Source organism: Nannospalax galili, unplaced genomic scaffold (genome assembly GCF_000622305.1).
Source record: "Nannospalax galili isolate Female #2095 unplaced genomic scaffold, S.galili_v1.0 scaffold74, whole genome shotgun sequence".
NCBI classification, from domain to species: Eukaryota; Metazoa; Chordata; class Mammalia; order Rodentia; family Spalacidae; genus Nannospalax; species Nannospalax galili.
In genome coordinates this window covers 211,495-218,636 of record NW_008335376.1, presented here as the reverse complement: position 1 = coordinate 218,636, position 7,142 = coordinate 211,495, and the positions used below count along the sequence as shown (strand labels likewise).

Sequence of the window (7,142 nt, the reverse complement as noted above, 5' to 3'; positions counted from 1 at the left end):
TTTTAAAAATATTTATTATTTTTATTTTACGTACATGCGTGTATTACCTACGTGTAGGTAAGTGCACCCGTGTCATGCAATGCCCTCAGAGGACAGAAGAAACTGTCGGATTCCCTGGAACTGGAATTACAGACAAAATAAAATAAATGAAAATTTAAAACTCTGTTTGGAAATATGAAGAAAAAGACCTTCATATTTCCCTTATTTCTAATTTTAATACTAAAAGAGTCTGTTGTCCCTATAAATGTTAATGTTAAAATTAACTTTTTTAAAGTTAACATCAAAAGGACAAATGTAAAACTAAAATAATGTTAAAGTGTTTTGCAAACTATAAAAACATTTTAAAATATAAAGCTACAGGGGCTGGAGAGATGGCTCAGTGGTTAAGAACACTGACTGTTCTTGCAGAAGACCTGGGTTCAAATCCTAGCACCCACATGGCAGCTAACAACTGTCTGTAACTCCAGTTCCAGGGGATCCAACAGCCTTTCTGTCCTCCACTGGCACTGTACTACACGGGTACACTTACCTACATGCAGGCAATACATGGATACACATAAAATAAAATAAATCAAAACTATATATATATATATATATTAATAAAGAAAAACAATTAGGTCTTTTGAATTGCATGTAAGTATAATACTACTTTACAGATCTATGAAAGAATTACCAAAAAAAGAAAATTTGTATGCAGGAAAAGCATCATTTACAATGTAAGAAGTGACATAAATGCATTTTCCTGCCAGATATGACACAAAACCAAATGTTCCTCTCTCAAACAAAGTGCATTACATAATCAGTCATTACATTTGTCCAGATGCTTATACACAATGAAGCTCTATTTCTGCATCTGATATATAAATGGAAAAATGGTATATCAGTATGTTTGAAGGGAAAAAAAGTCAAGACTATTCATCTCTACCCAAACTGCCTGAATACACAATTTCTCTTGCTTAACATTTCTTGGCATAGTAAAAGTTTATTAACTGGAGACCTATTTTTCACATTAACACTTTCCTAAGGACTAGCATCTTCAGTATGGGGTCAAATTCTCATTTTTAAAAGAAACATACACTCTTTGTACTTTTAGTAATTCAAGTCTCGGGGAAAAAAAATATAGGCAACTACAATGTAAGAAAGGTTTCTAAACTTAGAAGTCAAACAATTAGCACCTCTACTAAAAGCAACTCTGGGAAACTTTTATTTTGTCTATCTCTAAAACAGATAAAATGCTGGCTCACAGCTTTATGGGTCTCTTACCCAGACCCTTAAAGACCAAATATTTCTCAAAATTTTAACTTGAGGCATGGTGGTACATGCCTGTAATCCCACAGCAAGTTCTAGGTCAACCAGGATTACACAGCAAGACCCTGTCTCAAAAAAGCAAAAACAAAGAGCTAGCCTTTCAAATTACAAAAAAGTAAAAGTGCCTATCTCAAATATTAACATTTCCACGTCAAAGTACTGAAAAATTAGGGTAAGAGGTAATTAAGAGGTAATTAGGTTAAAAGGAATTATTCTAGTTCATATTTGCCAGATTACAAAAACAAACAAACAAAAAAAAACAACCGAAGATTTTGAATTTTGGAGGATTCGGGATTTGGGATTTCTGATAAAGATATATTAAATCATCTCACCTAATTTTCCTAAGAACAATGGTATTCAAACTAGAGAATTCCATAGACTGAGAGTGTGGCTGAGAAATAGAACACTTGCCCAGCATGTACCAAGGCCCTGGGTCTGATTCTCAGCATATCAAAAACAAAACAAAAACCAGAGAACCCAAACTTTGTAGGGAACTTTGGCCAAGCACTAGCAGAGACTAGATGGGAGAAAAACAAAATAGAATCTAACTTCAAACAGCCTCAATCCAGTAGGAAGTTTAATTATTGTAAATGCAATAACTTCAAAGTATCTAATACTTCTTTTAACTAGTGACGATGGACATATAAAAAAAGTACAGCTAGAAACAGAGATCTGAACATTCTTGCCAAAAGCAAACATTACTAGCATTCTCCCCTTAGTTCCACACTAACTCTGCCAATAGGTAAAGTAGTAAATTAAAAAGTTAAAGTCTAGCCAGGTGTAGTGGTACACACCTTTAATCCCAGCAGTAGGGAGACAGAGGCAGGTGGACCTCTGTGAGTTCAGGTCAGCCTGACCAGCACTGTGAGTTCCAGGCCAGCCAGGGCTATATAGTGAAACACTGTCTCAAAAAATAAATAAATAATAAATAAATAAATAAATAAACAAACAAACAAACGGCCAGGCGTGGTGAGCCAGCCCAGCACCCAGGACACAGATTTCTGTGAGATCAAGGACAGCCTGGTCTATATATGAGTTCTAGGCAAGCTGGGGCTACAAGAGAGACCCTGTCTCCAAAAAAATAAAAATAAAAAGTGAAGTCTAGGAAAGGACTCAAAGAATAAGAGAATACAAGATACTCTTCTTCCCATTTTTCCAAATGTGTTGCTTGAGATCTGTGGACTGGGAAACAAAATACTGACAACAATATCAATCGAACAACTGGTCTGCTTGAAGCATATCTGAGAACCTAGTAAGTACTACCACACTACAGAAGGCACTAGGTTTGTAAACATGAACGAGACAGAGAGTCCTATCTTGGACTCCTACATTAAACCTCACCCACCCAGGGCTCAGGGGGCATGTGAAAGAGGGGGTCAGAAAGACTGTAAGAGTCAGGCTGGTGGATGCAGTTTTCAGGTAATCAAGAAAACCTTGATTTTTTTTTCATATAGTTTAGGGAACTTACTCATATGAACTTACAGCAATGGTGACAGCACACACAGACTCAAACCAGACAAAAAACCAGCACAAATTGGGGAAATGGGTAAGAAGCTCCAACTTTAGCAGAGGAACTATTGGCAGAACACTGCTGGGTGAGGGAGAGACCGTCTTCTTTAAGGGAGTGGTGCTAGATAGGGTGACCAGGATCCAGTGGATGAACTCACATAGAGAGACATTTGGGGACACAAATTTGATTTGACAGGCCTTAAAATATATGACAGAATCCATGAAATCCACTGGCAGCAGGCAGGAGGCGGCCATGGAGGGTGCAGATGGGGGAGGTCCAAATATGATCAAGATGGAGTATATGAACTGCACAAAAATTCTATAAAAAAATTAGAAAGAGTCCTATCTTGCTGGTGCTCAGACCTACAGAGATTATGGTGAAAATGGGTGAAAAATAAATTACAATACAGAGTAATACACTCAATTTTGGCAAAGCAGAAGGATTTGGGAAATCAAGAAAGGTTTCATGGAGAAAATGACACCAGAGAAAAGTTCCAAGTTTACCGAGCAACAGAAAAGTGATCCTTAAAATCCACCACCCCCCCACAAACAAGCACCTACAGAAAACTGAAAACTTTCAAGGTTTATGGGGCAAATATATTCAAGATAGCTAACTAAATCTAAATGGACTTAGATTCTGAGTTTGATCATATACAAAATAAAGACATGTCTAGCAAAGAAAACCTTGATTTTCTCATATAGTTCAGTTTTGCATTTCCATGCTGTATAAGCCATGGCACATACCAAAAAAAATGATGTGCACCATTTTATTACTTTATAATGCATCATCCCTTCCCTATGAGTTATATATTAAATATCTGCATCTTTATTTCAAAAAAAAGCTGTCAGAAAACATAGTAAGGATTCTATTTCTAGGTCATCCCTAATATAAATGAGTAAGATGCATCAGTATGATTTGTCCTAAGAGTTGAATTTTAAAGTAGAAACCAGAAGATACCAAACAGTACAACTACAGACACAAGAAAAAAATTAATACTGCTTAAACTGAAAAGAGTTCAATAAACTGAGCCAAGGTAAAAACTATTTTTTAAGAAATTTAGACTTTAAGGTCGTTTTTCTTCTAGTTCTTTTCAAACAACAGATATCAATTTTAGCATAGCCTTTTCTCATACTGAGTACATATTACAATGAAATTTGATGCCTTTGAGCATCAAAGGCAGATATCATGCTTGGCCAGGAAGAACAATCACCTACATCGACAAGACCCAGTTCTATCACTGCACCAGATCTTTTGACCCATTAAGCTACACAATTCCATTCAAATATTATAGTACAACTCATACAGATTCTACCTCTAAAACTGCCTGACTTGGTACCTTGGTTTTTTCCTGCTGCTGTGTTACAAAATCCACAGATGTCCAGGTAACAAAAGCGTAAATATTTAGCAGTATCTTTTCCAAAGATTATCACTATCCACCTAAGTTTTTCTCTAATGTTTATTTGAGCAAACAAAAGTATGCTTTTAAACATGTGATACTAGAATGAACTTTCTACAGTGAAATTTTAAAGTTTTGCTACATGCATTTATTTGTATATGTATATGTGTGGGCATGTGCATGCCTCAGCATACCTGCGGAGGTCAGAGGACAACTTAGGGGACTGGGTTCTCTGGTTCCACCATGTGGATCTCAGGGATTGAACTAAAGTTATCTCACCCACCTGAAAGCTAAAATTTCTAATAAAAAACAAACAAACAAAAAAACTATAACATCACTTCAAAAAAGCAAAAAATTATGAACTGTTATTTTTACTGATTTATTAACACTCATTTCATACGCACACATGAAGGACAAATTTTGTTCTTCTACATCAGAAAAACTTTATGAAACAATATGTCACTACAAAACAAAACTATACTCTCCCATGGAATGTGAAAATTCTATAATGGTCAATCAATGCATAAGCACTGCTAACTCCAGCATCTACTGAAGAAATACAATCCAGAATTAGGTTGCCAGTACTTCTAAGGAAATCTACTAATTTGAAATTTATTTACTTTTGAAGTTTTAACTAAATTGTAAGGCATTTCTGGAAAAACAAAATTAAACATCCAAAGTTAAAAAGTGAAAACAGAGAAAATGATTTTCAGGGCGGCATGTCATCAGGAGTGTTATTTCATCTTCAACATCAGCTACTTCTGGGATGATAGGGATACAAATCACATGATTTTTCTATCATAAATAGTGATTTTAAAGTATTGCAGAAACTGAATTAAATTTTTTTTTAAATTTTATGTGTATGAGTGTATTGCCCGCAAGTATGTGAGTGCACCAGTGTCATGCAATGCCTCTAAGGTCAGAAGAGGGCTTCAGATTCCCCTGGAACTGGAGTTAAGGACAGTTCTTAGCCACCATGTGGGTGCTGGGAATTGAACCCAGGTCCTCTGCAAGAGCAGACTATACTCTTAACCACTGAGCCATCTCTCCAGTCCCAGAAACTGAAATTTTTTTAAAGCTGCATTTATTGTTTTGTTAGGGGAGCTGGCAATTTTCAGTCTCTAAGATTAGGCTAGGTTGCAGATACTGTAAAATTAGAACAAAAGTGTTCTGACAACACATGCAGTCTACACACTGACTTATTTGTATTAATAAATCTAATTAACTGGAATGCAAGAAATGTGAAATACATTTTTCTCCTCTCTTGTCTAGGAAAAAAACTATTTGCAAAGATGTCAGGGAAAAAAAGAATGAAAAAAAAGACCACTTTAAAATTAATCAAGGCTCATGCAAAGTCAACAAAGGTGGAGAGTGCAAGAAATTCTGTCTTTCAGTGCATTTTGAACTTTTCCTTTGGATTTAAGACAACAAAAGAATTACAACACTAAAGGGGATGCCACATCTTTGTTAATGGTCTTGGCCCATTAAGAAACTTGTGAAACAGGATCTGAACATAGACAAATACATGAATATAGACCAGACATTTAGCCATTTCAGTGTATTTTTAATCAACCCTTTAAACCTGGGATAAAATTACCTTCCAAAATTACAAAAGATAAATTCACTGACATTTGGGAAAAAACTGTTGTAAAACATACCAAGCATCCCCAAACTCTGCATACACCTGGTAGGTAAGTATATACTATATATACTCCCACTATATAAATTATTTCCACTTAGGCTGTTTGGAAAGGCAACATCAATGGTTGACACTTCTTATTCCAGAGCTCTAATAATCCCTACTATCAAAAACGACAGGAAATGTGTTCATCTTTGAACATTAGCTTCAAGTTCGGCCTCCCTTATGAAGAGATTTGGTTAACTTAGTATATATAGTACGTCCTACCATTTTGCCAGAATCTAAGGATCATATCACTGTATTTTACTAGAACTGTCCAGATGATTAAGAAAGGAGAATTCTCTAAGTATTTATGAAAAAGAAACAAAATACTTCGTTTTCCAGATGCTGAAAGGTGAAGATGTCTCCTAGGATTTGAAGGAAGTTAATGTTTAGGTTCCTTTCAAGAGAGTAGTACCGGTATGTAAGAGTTTTGTGGCAGTAATACTGCACTCATAGGGCCCAAAACAAATGCAAATCTTAAAACCTTAGAAATGCCTTTACAAAAGCAAACTACAATTAGCTTTCACTAAGAGCCTACAGCTACCTACGGTTATAAGCTTTCTCCTGGGCAAACAAGTACTTCAATTAAGAACTACCGGGCCTCTTTTAACGACTCATTTCTTCTGTGAAACTTTGAAGTCAGACCTAAGACAGCAAAAGGTAGGGAGGCCCCGGCGGAAGTTGAAACCAAGGGCTTGCAACTTCACAGACAAGCGTCTCGGGTACCTCCGCCGCCCCGGGACCATCCGGACTCGGTGCCTACACCACCAGGGATGCGTCCCTCTCCGGGTACGATGGCAGAAGCAGCATGGTAGTGGCTCTCCTCCACCCTCCACCTTGCAATGGCCTTTGGGATCTCAGGGCCTGGAGGCTCCCGAGGCCCGTTAGCCAGTCCGATGTCCCCATCTTACACAAACAAAAACACAAGTCGCGGGTGATGCGCGTGTACGGCGAGGATGGAAAGCCAGGGACCGGCAGCGGCTGGGAACGTGGCACGGCCGACCCGAGCGGCCTAGAACCCATCGGATGCCGCCGCTGCCGCCTTCTCTTCCACCCCAGGAAGCAGCGCGGCGGCAGCGGCTGCTCCGCACCGGCGAGAGCCCGGGACAGCGGAGTGCGGGCAAAGCCCCGCCGCGGCGACCGGAACCGGGCCTAGGCTCTGGAGCTGCTGCGGCGGCCCGAGTACAGCGACGCTTTACGTCCCGTCCACCCCGCCACACACCCCCCCCCTCCTCCAGCACCGCCAC

The 7,142-nt window shown here is 38.4% G+C and overlaps 1 protein-coding gene across 6 annotated transcripts in view; it reads right to left on the bottom strand.

Annotated features, from left to right (window-relative positions):
• Positions 1–7,142, bottom strand: part of Cnot2 (CCR4-NOT transcription complex subunit 2) — a 110,320-nt gene that overhangs the window by 102,648 nt on the left and 530 nt on the right. Inside the window, exon 1 of one of the 6 annotated variants that reach the window (XM_029562037.1) lies at positions 6,807–6,825. The exons of the other annotated variants lie outside the window; for them this stretch is intronic. The gene's annotated coding sequence lies outside the window, so the exon portion shown is untranslated. Of the gene's footprint in view, positions 1–6,806; positions 6,826–7,142 lie in introns of those variants that run through there. 6 annotated transcript variants of the gene reach the window in all.